Source organism: Culex pipiens, chromosome 1, assembly GCF_016801865.2.
Source record: "Culex pipiens pallens isolate TS chromosome 1, TS_CPP_V2, whole genome shotgun sequence".
In the NCBI taxonomy this organism is placed as follows: Eukaryota; Metazoa; Arthropoda; class Insecta; order Diptera; family Culicidae; genus Culex; species Culex pipiens.
The window spans coordinates 129,849,704-129,863,963 of NC_068937.1; the positions used below are offsets into that span (position 1 = coordinate 129,849,704).

General features: G+C 40.8%; 1 protein-coding gene across 3 annotated transcripts in view; it reads left to right on the forward strand.

Annotated features, from left to right (window-relative positions):
* The first annotated feature begins 738 nt into the window (after positions 1 to 738).
* The window catches only part of LOC120421783 (monocarboxylate transporter 13), a 34,241-nt gene continuing 20,719 nt past the window's right edge, over positions 739 to 14,260 (forward strand). The window contains exon 1 of one of the 3 annotated variants that reach the window (XM_039585056.2): positions 739 to 857. The gene's annotated coding sequence lies outside the window, so the exon portion shown is untranslated. The other 2 variants (XM_039585055.2, XM_039585053.2) reach the window with 2 other exon arrangements.

The window sequence follows — 14,260 nt, forward strand, 5'->3', positions numbered from 1 at the left end:
TGTTTTCTAATTGGTACTCAACGATACAACACTGACGACACAACTGTTCCAATCAAGCCGTCACCACCCTTATTTACGCAATTCAGGGCAACACCATCGATCATCATCCGCAAACATGTTTACACACTTCCGAAATCAACAACAACAACAGAGGAACAACAAAAATCATATTTTCTCACGACGACGCGCGCCTCGCTCCAAATTCAAACGACGCATGCCCAAAAATTGCGACCAAAACACGAAAACCGAACAAAAACAACGCCACAAATAAAAAAAAGTGCGAAATTTGGGTTGATAAGAAAATTTCCGGTTCGGTCTTTTTTTTTTATCTCCACGCTTGACCGTGAAACCTTGATCCAAATTTGAAGATTCACCTGCGCGAGACAGTTTCCAAGCTTGGTGGGGGTGACGAAAAGTGACTCTTTTTCTGGTTCGCGAAATGTTCGAGACAATGACTTGCTCCAAATCCGGCCGATCATATGGTTGTGCGTCGTTTTCGGCGTTTGAATGTGTTGGTGCAATGTGGGTGGCTCAATTGAATTGAGAGGAGAGCGTTTTGTTCGTGAATTTCGCGCATGTGCTCTGAAACATAAACACATGTTGTTGTGTGAATTCACGCGTAAGTATAATGCTCTCTCGCTCTCATGGCAACAAAACTGCTGCTGATTAGTTTGCGTGCGATGCAACCCACGAACGATGAGTCAGCGAACAGAAACATATGTTCGATCCAGTATTTCCTCGTTAAACGCACAAAGAGAGTCGCTTTTAGGTCGCTTAGGTCGTTTTTGTGTTTATTCTGGAAGCATTCAGTGAAAAGTGTTACTTTTCGTGCGACATTCGCAGGTTTAAAACGCGCAGTAAGTTGAAATCTGTTACAATTGCAAACCTGGCTAGACTAGCTGGCTCGGGCGGGGATTTAAAGCAAAAATCGCCTTATCTCAAACACGAGAAGCGCTCTTTGTGACGGATTTCAGGTTTTGTGTCGTCCAACCCTCTCCCTTTATATCGACAGCTCTCGTCAAAGTTGTGTAACGACACGACCGATGCGACGGGAATAAAAGTGTTGGTTTTAGATTGAAATGTGTGGGTTTCAAACAGCTGTTCGAAAACGGGGTTTGCGAAACAAGTCGTTTGATAGCAAAAAAAAAAAATGGGTTTTAACAAACTCATTAGGCCGTTGCAAATTTTATCTATTTTTTCGTCGTCTTATTATTGATTGTCGACCTCAAGTATGTCCCATAAACTACTCTAAAATGATTTAGAATTTTTAAATCCAAGATGGCGGCCAAAATGGCGGTGATAACATATTGAAAAATTGCACTTTTAATTTAAAAGGCAATCAAATATTCAAATTTGACTAAAATGAGGTCGCAGAATTCGAATTTAATGTTAACAGTATGAAATTAAAAAATACACGATTTTTTTCATGATTCGATTATCCGAAGACCCATACAAATCTTCGAATAATCGAAACTTCGGCTAATCGAGGCTTCGGATAATCGAGTCTCAAACAAACAGTGGTTCTCGACGATTTTTAAAATCTACTATTCTTTTTATTTTTAATTTGGACGAAACTATGTCCATGCATTCTTTATGTAAAAAAAAAAAGTCATTTTGCATCATTAGTTTTTTCCATACAAGCGTCCATACAATGTTTGGGGTTGATATTACAAAATGGGTATAAAGATGTATGACATTCTGTATCTTGAGAAGGGATTTTCTAGAGCGTCCAATTTCCCGTCCCGGGAAAAAATTTCCCGGGAATTTCCGGGATTTCTCGGAAAAAAATATTTCTCGTTTCCCGGGAAATTTTTAAATTTCCCGGGAATTCCCGAAATACAACCGGAAGTACCGTAATCTGGGGTGAATCGGGACTACAGTCTGAATAGGGACAGCAGTTTTTAGAGCACTTAAAGCACTTAAATTTGGAAATGGATGTACACATTTTGTTGGCCTGAGTATGTTCTAACCGAATCCAACTAGAAAAATCAAAATATTGTGCTCCAACATGGTTAAAACTGCTGTCCCAATTCGCCCCATGTGTCCCGATTGACCCCAGTTTACGGTATACATTTTCCTACCTTTTTTGGCACCAATGTTTTGAAATTATACAAAAAACAATTATTAGAGAACCTGATTTGATTTAATTAATTTCAATCTACTGTTCATATTAAACTAATTAGCTTGTCTGTAAATGTCAAGGTTTAATTCAGATAATATTTATTTCTGAATGCATGCACAACAAGGATTTTTTTTTGCTTATATGTTGGGCAACAAAAATTACGCTATTCTGAAATTAATATTGACAATTGGACCTCCGTGTACGCACGAGTGCAAGCAGCAGTCAAGTGCTCAGTGCTCCATCGTTTTTTCGAAATTTTTCGCCGTAATTTACCGTGATTCGCCGCGAGTTTGCTCCAACAGCATGCCAAGGGCCGGCCGTGGCCGTGGCAGTTCGAGTGCGGCCTCGAAAAACCCGCGAAGTTCGTCTACCGGCCGTGTGCAAAAAGGTAAACAAACCAACGCCGTGTCGACCGCCATCGCGCAGGGGAGTGTGTGCGCCAAAGGATTCGACCCCAAGTTATTACACCCTAATTACCGTGTCCAGGGCCGCAGCCCTATAAGGCTCCGTTCAGCTACTTCCGGCAATCCGTCGACCGATGGCGCTTCAACATCCGCCAACATTCCCACCAGTAACAAGTTCGCGAGACTGAGTGACGAGGAAAGCAACAACAACAACACCGACGGTAGCACTACCGACGACGACGACGACGATGGTGGTGCACGGAAGAACGTGATTTCGCCAAAAAAAAGTAATTACTCCGAAGGAACGACGACCACCACCAATTTTCGTTTTGGACACGTTGGCGGACGATGTTGACGAGCAGCTGGAAGGCCTCGTGTACTGCCTCAAAATAGGTAAATCGTCAGTGCAAGTGTTCACGTTTGACCAAAAGAACTTCGACCTGGTTGTGGAGAAATTGAAGCGTAAAAACTTCAAGTTCTACACATTCGACCCCGTGCAGAAGACCGCTGTTAAGGTCGTCTTGCAGGGGTATCAAGACCGCCCGATCTCCGTCCTCAAGGAGCACCTCTCGGGTGTCGGAATAACGCCGCGAGACATAAAAGTCCTCTCGCGGAAGACAACCGTCACAGGTACACACACACTGTACCTGTTGTACTTCGGCCGCGGCACCGTCAAAATTCAAGACCTGCGGCGGACTAAGGCGTTGGACGGTTTTTGGGTAAACTGGCGGTTTTACTCCAAAAATCCGACGGACGCAGCGCAATGCCACCGTTGCCAGAAATTCGGCCACGGCTCGCGGAACTGCAACCTCCAGCCCCGCTGCGTGAAGTGCGGTGAGTCACACCTCTCGGAGGTGTGCGCACTGCCACGAAAGGCGGACTTGGGGGAAAACGCAGAACAAACCAAGCCGCGCGTAAAGTGCGCGAACTGTGGCGGTAACCATACCGGTAATTACCGCGGATGCGTCGCGCGGAAGTCCTACCTCGAGGAGCAGGAAAAGAGGAAGAAGAAAGCAGCAGCATCCCACCCTTCTCAACGAAGTACGAGCGCAGCCGTTCCTGCAGCTGGCCAGTGTACGGTTCCAGCGGACAACCCAGCGTTCCCTCCTGGATGGGGGCGGTCGTTTGCAAGCGTGGTCGCTGCCGGTAGCGGCGATGCGGCCCAGCAAGGAGTCACCGGGGAAGATCTCTTTACCCTGCCGGAGTTCTTTGCTCTCGCGGGGGAGATGATGACGCGGTTTCGGACCTGCCGTAACAAGGCGGAGCAATTTCTGGCCCTCGGGGAGCTGATGATCAAGCACATCTATAAAGGATAAAAAATTGTGATCTAGTTTTAAGCTTTCTCTATTTCTATCCCCTTTCCCTTGCAATTTTAGTAAGTTTTTTTTCTTATCTTTTTCTTACTTTCGGTAACCCCTTAACTACAAGCAACAATTGTTCCAAAATGGATTATGATGTAACACACAGCTGAAAGGAACTCCAAAACTCTGTTATGTATTCCAAAAGAACTTATTGTATATTGATAATTCACCAATAAAACCGAATTTGAATTTGAATATTGACAATTTTATTTTCGACTACCTGTTTTAACGATTTTTTTGGTTATATCCAGACATGCATTGGCACTGCACGCTGTTAGCACGCGTGCTATTTTAACGGATAGCACTGCGCTTTCAATCATAGCACTCGCCCTGGCACTCGAACAAAAATGGTAACCAGGTTGATTTTTCATTTGTTGATATCAAGTTTACTGTCATTATAGTCCAGAATGTGGTGAAAATAATTACAACCACATTCATCTGTAAATTTGGTGCAGTGCTAGTGTTCAAGGAATGTAAGCAGAAGATCCATGGTTCTGATCCCTTCAAGGTGAACTTTTTTTTTGCTTTTAGCAAAAAATCGTAATTTTTTTTTATTCAACGCAGATCCTGGAATCAAAATAATAATCTTCATGATCGTTGGAAGTACCCGAAAATCAGTTCCAGGTGGCCTGGAGATATAAATGGACGTGACAAGGCTGACATTTGAATGGGTACAAAATTAGAATTTTAACACTCTGAAGATTTAGCGAACTCTAAGATTTATTTTTTATGGAAGAATCTGGAATAAGGTATGTTGCAGTTGTAATAGATTCCCGTTGGCCGGTAATTTAATTAGCTTGAGAACATTTATTTAAAAGACTCCCTAAAAAGGAAAAAAAATCTATGAGTGCTAAATGGGAGTGCTAAATAATAGCACTAGCACAGGGCTGGAGTAGCATGCTTTGAACTTGGTGTAAGTGCTAAATTTGAAGTGCCAGTGCAGAGCGTGCCAATGCACGTCTGGTTATATCATTAGAAAATAAAATATTCACATTTTCGTCCAAGACCAAAATTAAGATTTGAACATTGTTGTTTACCTTGTCCAAATTGGATGAAAATTGAATTGATGTAATGAAATTTTTCAAAAAGGGTTGTTCGAGAAGAGTTCGAGGAATTACTGCTTGAAGCTATAAATTTATGAAGCACGTGAGCTAACAAGGGCGTAAGAGGGTTAAATATGAAAAAAATATCATATATTTTCAACCACTTTCACACTATGAAAATTATTTTAATCAAATTAATTTATTAGGCCATATAACCATCTAACTTAAATCATACCATAAATGGAATCATGAAAAATCATTGAAAAACAACTTCGTATCATATGAAGTTTACCCAAAGAATGCAACCATATTTCAAAACTCGCTTCAAATATTTTAAAACTTTGAGTTGTGATTTCAAGAAATAGTGTTTCAAGTTAAATAGCGATAGAAATTAGATTTTAAGGCAAATTCAATGATTATCTATTTATTCACAAGTTGAAAATACTTGTTCTGGAATAAGTTATTTACCATGAAAAACATTATTTCTGCATGATTTTTTTCCATTTCAACTTTATGGTCACTGAGACAAATTTAAAAGCGATTTTATTGTTGTGGAGCATGGATTTTCACTGTTCAAACACTTTGATTGAAAAAAATACTTTTCAACAAAAAATACAGATTATATTTTTTTTGGTTTGGTACGATTTGAAAGACAGCAGAAAAAAAATTTAAAAAATCATATATATTCTCAAAGTTGCATGATTTTTTACAAGCAGTCAAGCCATTAATTGATCCTCACACTCATTTTTACCATTAAAGTTGCTGTTCTATACAATTCTGTAGCAAAATATTAATCAGAAACAGGATCAGAATAATTTTCGTTAAATTTAAAATTTCCCGGGAATTCTCGGGATTTCCCGGGAAATTTGTTGAAAATTTCCCGTTTCCCGGGAATTTTGTAAACATCATAGGGGAAATATGCCCATTTTAAGCCTAATAAGCGGTCGTGTTTGAACGATGCTGGATAATCTGGAGTGTTCCTTGAAATAACAAAAAACCAAGTAAACCAACGAATAGTGCCTTTTTTTGTGATCATTTCTGTTTATTTTTACTTTTACTCAAAGTTATTTTATTCCTTTTACTAGCATTTAAAAAAAATCCCAAATGTATCCTAATCAGTCGAATGCATTTGGGCAACGCCAATTTTTCTATTTTCAGCTTAGTTCTTTTTTTCTTCCAGCGCTCTTTTGGGTCTGCTTAGTGCTGCCAAAATTAATGAAATTTTAAGCGAACACTCACGAAAAGTAGCATTTATAGCGAAAGTTTCCTGGCATCACTGGCTCACTCCAACAGGCGCTGCACCAGCATATTGGTGGTGTTGGTGGCCACCCTTTGTTCTTTATTGGCCTCCGCTTCTCGCTCGGTTTTCTTCAGCCTTCGATTGGAATGGGTCGTCAAAAGTCAAACGTCAAAAGACTTGGCGCGTTTGTTTTTTTGATGGCGCTTGCTAATTATTTACATGTTTCGGGATTATTTTTCAAGTGAGTGACTAACTGATGTTCAAAAGAACATGTTGCCGGTAGTTGGAAGCAATTTCATATCTTAAGCGCTTTGAAAACGTTAGCGCAAGTGAAAAGATATTGATGGCGACTTTCGTTAAGCAGTTAAGCTCTCTGCTTGCGTGTGGATGTGTGTGCCAACAAAATGATGAGAAATGGTCTCGCAAAATAGAAATTATGATCAAAAGTGCATTAAATTTGATCTTTATGGCATACATTTGCGTGCTTACTCGAGGCGATGCTGTTGCTGGTAAGTTTATAGCATAAATAGTATTTTTGGAGGTTTAATCGAGCAACAAACTCTCCATATGACCAAGATAGATGTTTGATTAGAAAAGGTATATTTCCTCTATCATCACCAAAGATAACTGTGCTGAAAAGATCAACTTCAAGAATCAAACAAAAGTTACATGGAAAAATCAGAAAAATCCTTTTCAAAAATGTTTTTTTTGGAATCGTTGTATTTATTCAACTATGTTAACCTGGTTGTATAAATGTGCGATTCGTGCTTCTTTTTGCAACTTGTTGCATAAATTACTATTTTGAAATCCCGTTGTGAAACAATTTAGTTTTCTTGTAATTCTCGAATGATAGAAAAGATTTTAACAGCAAAAAAAAAAAAAAAAAATAGTACAAATGCATTCTATTTTTCCGTTATCGCAAACCCTAGCCCGCGTCGTGCCCGTGCATGTATCGAAAGTAAATTAACAGTCGCGTCGCGACGCCGACGTCGTCGTCGCCGCCTTGACTGTATTAGGAGCCAATTGAGGGAAAAACCGCGCTCAACGTACGCTCTCCGGAGACTCGGCCGTCAGTCTGACCGTCGTTGTTGTTCACTGGCACTGGCCGCGTACGGTTCGGAACGGCCGTCTTCGCTCAGCTGGGTGGAAAATTTCTTCCACACACACACACACACACACACACACACACACACACATACAAATACAAGTGCAGGCAAGCAAGCAATTCAGGAAGTTCCAAAAGCGAAAAAATAATCGAAGAGGAAGGGTGGAGTTGTGCTGTTGCTGCATGCTACAAGAAAGGAGGTCGGAGAACACTAGAACACAAAGATTCGTCGTTCGAGTGATGTGGTTGGGGACAGCGCGATGCTGAGTGAGGAGGAGGATTGCATTCATCGTACAACTCTTGAACGCGACGAACGTGGGGCCGACAACAGTGTGTCAATCCAGGTGAATTCCTGATTGAGGTGTTTGGACAGGTGACGAGGAAGCGTGTTAGTGTGTGATTCTCATTCATTTTTTTACGTAAGAATTCGGCATCGAATGGAAAATTTCGGAAGCATCGAGGACATTTTCGAGTGTTGTTACATAAATCAGGGGAAGAGTCGATGCAGTGAAGGGAAGACACTGCTGCTGCTGCTGCTGCTTCCTAGAAGCCGCCAAAATCAGGAAAAACAACAAAGTAGCGAAACGAGATCGAGATCGCGCGGCTAGGCCAACAAAAACAAAATCAACTGTGTGTAAAGGGGTGTGTTGAGTTGTGCGGCGTCGGTGGAAATTCGAGAAGGTGAACCGTGAACAAAAGCGTCTCAAGGCGACGTCGACGGCCAAGACCGAGACCGTCGTAGAATTGCAGCTATACTCTAGAACACGCCGCCACGAGCGGCGAGGATAAATGTAGGTCTTCCTCTTCCACACCACTGTGTGTTCGGAGGTGAATCAGTAGTCGTCAGCTGCTCCTCAAAAAAAAAAAAACAAAAAAAACGCCACCAACGACACAAACAGAACAAGTCGCGGTTGAATCGCGCGCAGAAGACAAGAGTATTGACCTCGGAAAACGACGACGTCGGCGAAAGACGACGACGACGAGCGAACAACAATCAGAACCTGCTGTGTGCAATTAAGTGACCATCAGGTAATCACGCGGGGTGGGTTATTTGGAGTGAGTTGAATGGGGACGGCGAATCGATATGGCTGAGAACGGGCTGTGATTGCATGTGTTAAGAGTGTGGTTACGGAAGTGGAAGGACAGCATAATTAGGGCGCATACTCGCACCATCAGCACCAATACAACACAGGGCCGGCGGGTTGTGGACGACACGGAAGTGTGTGGAGGGGATTGTTGTGATTTTGTTGCTAACAAAGAAGACGAGGTGGGGGATACATAAACATAATGGAAGTGGATTGGAAAATTGCAGGAAATTCGTGAATTTTTATACCTGACAGTTGTGGTGCCTTCCCGTTTTTGGCAAAACAGGAAAGCTTCCAGATCCCGTTTTTGGCGAAACAGGAAAGCTGTCAAAACCTCGATTTTCACAATTGAACTTTATTTAGAATGGTGTTGAATTTGAATGGAAACCATCGATTAACCAACATTAACTTTTCGAGATGAGGGCTAGAGGGTTAAAGACGATTCATGAACATGTAACAAAATGGGTGAATTTTGCGGGCATTTCAGGGCATGAACCCCTAGGTGTACTGAGCTCGAATCCCAAACATGAGCTTGACTGGTTGCGACAGGGCCTGGCGCTTTGACTTTGAAGTTAAAATGTTTTGCCAGTTTTAAGCCCCTTAACGATTTTAGCATTTTCCAAAAAAAAAATCTTCGCAGGCTTATAGTTCGTATTCCAGGGAACAACTTTGCCGAAGAGAGCGAAAAAATTCGTCAAATATTAAAAATGTTGCAGAATGTAAAGTTCTTCTGGCAACCGTCAGCTTGCTTGGTTGCATGAGTGTCGCGACGCCTACTTGGAATCTTTTCTGCAATAGCAGCAAGTGCTCCTAGAAAAGAGTAAATAAAAAGCGGCGGTGTTATAAATTCTGTAACGCCATACGTCAGGTAGCTACCACGTGGGTGAGAAACGGCTGGAATATTCAATTGCAAACCTTCTTTTAACTAGAAAATGATCATTTCGAGTAATCCTGATATTATTTAGACGAATTCAGAATCTTTGCATAGCAAATTTGTATTTTTTGCAAATATTTCAACCACGTGGTAGCTGCCTGACGTATGGCGTCGCGGTGTTCATCAAGCTTTCATAGCATGCTAAGGAAAATTTGATGCTTTTTGAGGGAAAACCGTTGATTCCGGAGACATCGGATTGTTTGCCGATGCGCCGGGTCTAGGGACAACGAATCCATATGCTCTCTTCGGGAAAAGTGTTCTCCAGACCATTCCACATAGGCCTGACCATACCAGAAGTTGGCGCGTGATTTTCCCAGACTTGTAGGAGCGTTTGAACAATAAGTTCCAATTTCCCATAGTAATTCCCATGTAAACTTTAACCCTGATGCGCGCAGCCAGTTTACAACCAAATGAGCTGATATTTGGCATGAAAGTCCCTATGGGCATGCCCTCCAAGGGGAACCATACTAAAACTTGATCCGTGAACTTTTTGAAAAACGTACCCACCCTAGTGGTCATCAATGAGACACTTTTGGTTTTCAACTTTCAACGATTCTTGTATTTTTTTCATCATCATTTTATTATGAGCTTTTTGTTGCATTTTCTTTCTATTAAATCGTTCTAACATTGGCCGAAATATTAGATCGATCCGACCTCTACAGCCAGAGTAATTCAACTGTCTAATTGTAGACGCACTAGGCAGGAACAATGAGACAGGTGGGGAACAATGAGACACTCTACGATAATCAATACGATTCTAGCTAAACATCATGTTTTTGTGTTTCATCATTGCGAAGACTTGTCTTGTTATACTAGTTATACTAAAAAGTATTTAAATTTTTATAAAAATCTTATTTTTATCATAAGTAACATTATATCTTTGGCTAAATGAAGTTGGATTTTGAAAAGTTTAATGAAGAAAGATCAAAGGGTCTCATTGTTACCCATGGGCTGGAGAGCAAGTGGAACAAAGAGTCAGCCCTGGATTCTGGGAATATTCTTAAATTTTATCAAATCTAAAGAAAGGACATTTATGAATAAATTTGCAAGGGAGCGTCCATATCCGATGCAACTCTTGTGGCAGAAAGGTATCCGGTAGACACACCTTTCCCCCAAATATGAGCCTGATTGGTTGAAACTACGCTATGTGAGAGCCATTTTATCATTGTTCCCCGTGTCTCATTGATGACAACTCTACCCTACTTCAGTTAAGTTGTTAAGTTAAAAAAAATCAAAATAATAATGAATTCATGAATTCATGAGCTTTTTTTCAATAACATGTCTATTTTAGTTATTTGTTTTTTTGTCCCTTTCTAGGAAACTAGGACTTCAGATAATCGAGTCTGGACTGTACATCTAAAAAAAATGGAAATATTTTTAGGAGATACACGTTCAAACGTTTTAATTTTGCGAGGTTCGAATTATCAATTGATATAGTTAGTAAGTTTCTTGATCGATTTGTTTTTCATGAGAACGCCAATAGGGCCGTTGCAAATATGTTTCTATGTTTTTTTTAACAAGCAAATAATGTTTCGTCAAAACTTCGATTTTTTTAAAACTAATGATTGCAAACTAACTGCACTAGTGTATAAAGCAATTTCCAACTTTTTTCAAATATCTTTTTTTATTGAAATGTTAAAATTCTGGCTTGTAATTTAATTATAATTTTTTTTATTATTAACCCTCAAACGCCCATGGTTACTCCAGAGCACCACTTATTTTTGTCTTCAAAAATAAATTCCTCTGCAACTGAGCATTTTTTCAACCTGGTTCAACCTGCATTAGTTTATATATAAAGTTAACTTATAACCATTAAAATTTCATCCAATTCGGTCGATCCAGTATACGAGTTATGTAAAAACGTAAACAATCTCGATTTTGCTCTGGGCAGGAAGGGGTTAATTATTTAGGTCGAGGAGGGCTCGGCCAAAGCCGAGCAACAAAAACTTCGATAAATGTTGGCATCGGCATACGTGTATTTTACTTATACATGTTTATTGCTTTTTATAAAATTTTATCCCTTTGTCCATATTTTGGAAACTGATTGAATTTCATTTTGTATGATTTCGTTTTAGGAAACATGATATAGATTTCTTAAATGTGTTATTATTGTTATTAAATGTGTTGCACGGAATTTTTGCTCATAATTTTCTTTTTTATGAAGGGGATTTCTTAACAATTCTTATTTCCAAATTAAAAAAAAAATGGTTGGTTACTGGTAGAAAATATTTGGTGCAACAAAATGTGTACACAGATTTCCGAATTCAAATTTTTCAAAGAAGTTCAAAAAAATCACTATCCTAATTTAGACTGCATTTCCCGATAATTTAGAAACATTAATTTAAATGTTCTCAGAAACATTATAATTTAAATTAAGTTAACTCACGTGATAAAGCCCACAAAAAAAAATCAGAAGAAAAACAGCTGTTCCAATGCATTCACATCATTTATTGATCCCATTCGCGCAAACGTTGACACCGTTGATGAAATCTTCCCCAACCCTTGCGCAGGCACCAACGCGTGGGTGGGTGATCGGGGTTTGGGTGGGTGTTCAATAATTTTTCCGGTGCTGTTGTTGGGTGGCTGGCTGAAACGTTATCTGTTTGTTTGCTAAATTTGCTCTCTCTTATCTCCTGCCGGGGGACAGTTTGCCTTGTGTGTTGTGTTTACTGATGAAATTGATAGTGCTGCCATATTTGCCTAATTTTGATGGCCCAATTTGCCAGCAGAGCTAGCGGTGCGCGTGTTTGCGTCATTTTGTTGGTGGACTATTTTGTTTTTGGATCTCACAGGGATCTTCAAGGGCATCAACACGTGCTTGTGCAAATGAACAACGATCTCAATGAATCAACCTGTTCATATATGTTATCAGGATCCTGGAGATAATTACGTCGTTCACAGCGAAAGTTACTACGTACTACACGTTTTCTGAGTAGATTAACACAAAGCAAGAGGGTGGCCTTATCTGAGTACGCTTGCACCTGCGCCAAACAAGTCCCTAATGCCATTCACTTTCCCACTATTAGCTATCTCTGATGGCAGTTGTTAAGATATCATTATCTGTGAACAATGTAAAGTGGTATGGTCATTACGTTACTTTGGCTAAAAACGCTGTACGCGGTCAAGGTTGAATGATTGATGGAGTTTGATTCCTTGAAATGAGTGATTATTCCTGGCCATTATCTAATAATGTGATTTAAAACGCAGTAGCGTGCCATGACTTTGACACCTTAAGAAACGGTGTCGTACAGTGTTGCCAAACCGTAACGTACAACGAGGGGTGATGCATCGAAAAACGTTTCGCATACTAGATCATTTTAGAAAACACCAAAAATAAAATATTTTATTCTGCAAAGTCACGAGTCGATGAACCTCGTGGTCGCTACTCTAAAACAAAAGTCAAAATTTTCCGGCTTCTAACCGAGACTTCAACCGATGCGCCATAAATCAATTTTGCACAGTCAAACATCGGCAAAGTGGCATAGTATTGTGTATCTCAACCCAAGAAGTGATGACCAGACAAAAATAGTCACGCCACATTTTAATTATCACTATCTGGCGCTAAAACGTGACTCGGCGCGGTGTCGGAATGACAAATGAACCCCGAGAGGCGCGCGCGCGGGGTCTTTATTTGCATTGATTCAAGTGTCAATCGACAATCGCGCTACCGCGGCGACGGTTCAAGGACGTTCCGGAGTGACCTCGAACGGAGGCGATGCCTACTTTGATGCTTTTTTTCGAAAGCGCGCTCGTCAGCTGTCAAAGCTAACGCAACAGTGTTGCCAGTTCCAAATTGATGATGTTTCTACGACCAAAGGGACCCAACATTTTGTAACTCGTGGTGGCGCAGTTCCACGAAGCACTGTAATCCAATTAGATTGTGCAATTTGCTGCCATCAACCCCCAGTACGCACGTAACTGATTACCCTGTATCGTTGGCTGTGTAATGAATCATTCCCGGGAAAGAGAAACTCTTTCTCTCTCTGTTTATCAGTCCTGTAATGGTCGCAGCAGGCGGTGTTTTGCACCCTATCATTACTGGTTACGTCGCAGCGCAGCTTGAACGCAAACCTACCATGCGTACACTATCAGTTGGTGGGACCACGTGCCAATCGTGACTTAAACTAATAGCTGGCATCACACTGTTTTCGTTCTTGGAATCACCCCTCGCGGGTAGCTTTCCGTGCGAGGAGATTTCAAAACAAAAACAAGTTAAAGGAATTAATTTTGAATCAAAACTATCGATAAAAGCTTGCTAAGGAAGTAATTAATTTCATGGAAGCATTATGCAATCCGCTTTTTACATGCACTTGTCGGCCTCTGATATCAAACGACTTCCTTCCAGCTAGCGGGATTCCCACGAGACTTTTTTTATTTACTGAGCATTCGTTGTTCCGTTGTCAACAGAGCACATCAACTCTTTCAAGTGACTCGTGTAATTGAGTCTGATTAAAATTGCATTACTCGCGATGTTGGCCTCGATCGTTATCGATTTCCTGACTGCTGAATACTGTCATCGCTCGCATAAAGTCCGGACAACCGGAAAGGGTTCTCAACCATAATGGAGCGTCAAGTGGCAGTCAATTTCTTTGTTCGAACGAAGACGACAACCATAAATCAATGCAGTAGTGATGTGCAGTTTCATTCTCAGCAGGGTCGTCGACTTTGAGCTACCCCCCGGCGATTAGCTGTCAAAACTGATTGAATCTCAATTCCGAAGAATTGGCATCACTTCAAATTGAAAATTAAGTGTTGCCAGCTGTCCAATGAAAATTATACCATACTACAAATAGAATTTGCACGGCAATTAATTCAAACAAAGGTCATATCCGAGAAGTCACCGTACTCTGCCGGGTGCTTTTCAACGAACGAAGGTCAAGGCTAAAAATGCTGCATTTTCCCTATAGATTCACACGACTATATCGCTCGGAATGCTCAGCTTGCAAAAAGTGCGACACAAAACAGA